The sequence below is a fragment of the Oncorhynchus clarkii genome, chromosome 2, assembly GCF_045791955.1.
Source record: "Oncorhynchus clarkii lewisi isolate Uvic-CL-2024 chromosome 2, UVic_Ocla_1.0, whole genome shotgun sequence".
Taxonomy (NCBI): domain Eukaryota; kingdom Metazoa; phylum Chordata; class Actinopteri; order Salmoniformes; family Salmonidae; genus Oncorhynchus; species Oncorhynchus clarkii.
Window position 1 is genome coordinate 4,162,181 of NC_092148.1, and position 1,327 is coordinate 4,163,507.

Below are 1,327 nucleotides of genomic sequence, written 5' to 3' on the forward strand. Positions count from 1 at the left end.
AGGTGTTTCAGCCTAGCTCAGTGCTTTATGTGGTGGTGGGGCCGCCACTCATTGAGTAAGGCAGGGCCAAAGTGCAGGTGTTTCAGCCTAGCTCAGTGCTTTATGTGGTGGTGGGGCCGCCACTCATTGAGTAAGGCAGGGCCAAAGTGCAGGTGTTTCAGCCTAGCTCAGTGCTTTATGTGGTGGTGGGGCCGCCACTCATTGAGTAAGGCAGGGCCAAAGTGCAGGTGTTTCAGCCTAGCTCAGTGCTTTATGTGGTGGTGGGGCCGCCACTCATTGAGTAAGGCAGGGCCAAAGTGCAGGTGTTTCAGCCTAGCTCAGTGCTTTATGTGGTGGTGGGGCCGCCACTCATTGAGTAAGGCAGGGCCAAAGTGCAGGTGTTTCAGCCTAGCTCAGTGCTTTATGTGGTGGTGGGGCCGCCACTCATTGAGTAAGGCAGGGCCAAAGTGCAGGTGTTTCAGCCTAGCTCAGTGCTTTATGTGGTGGTGGGGCCGCCACTCATTGAGTAAGGCAGGGCCAAAGTGCAGGTGTTTCAGCCTAGCTCAGTGCTTTATGTGGTGGTGGGGCCGCCACTCATTGAGTAAGGCAGGGCCAAAGTGCAGGTGTTTCAGCCTAGCTCAGTGCTTTATGTGGTGGTGGGGCCGCCACTCATTGAGTAAGGCAGGGCCAAAGTGCAGGTGTTTCAGCCTAGCTCAGTGCTTTATGTGGTGGTGGGGCCGCCACTCATTGAGTAAGGCAGGGCCAAAGTGCAGGTGTTTCAGCCTAGCTCAGTGCTTTATGTGGTGGTGGGGCCGCCACTCATTGAGTAAGGCAGGTCCAAAGTGCAGGTGTTTCAGCCTAGCTCAGTGCTTTATGTGGCGGTGGGGCCGCCACTCATTGAGTAAGGCAGGGCCAAAGTGCAGGTGTTTCAGCCTAGCTCAGTGCTTTATGTGGCGGTGGGGCCGCCACTCATTGAGTAAGGCAGGGCCAAAGTGCAGGTGTTTCAGCCTAGCTCAGTGCTTTATGTGGTGGTGGGGCCGCCACTCATTGAGTAAGGCAGGGCCAAAGTGCAGGTGTTTCAGCCTAGCTCAGTGCTTTATGTGGTGGTGGGGACACTACGTCACCGCTAAATCTAAGGGTAGAGCTTGACAATTCAATCCCCTTGGGTGCTGCCATAGAGTTACATTAGAAGTGTCCATCCAAGAAGGACTACAAGGCTTACAGAAAGAATTACGTCAAATCACGTGATATCTACAGCAACTTTGATTGGACTGATCATGTCAATATCATACTTTCAAAATCTTAGCTAGCAACCTAGCAGTCATCATCATGAGTCAAGTCATCAATC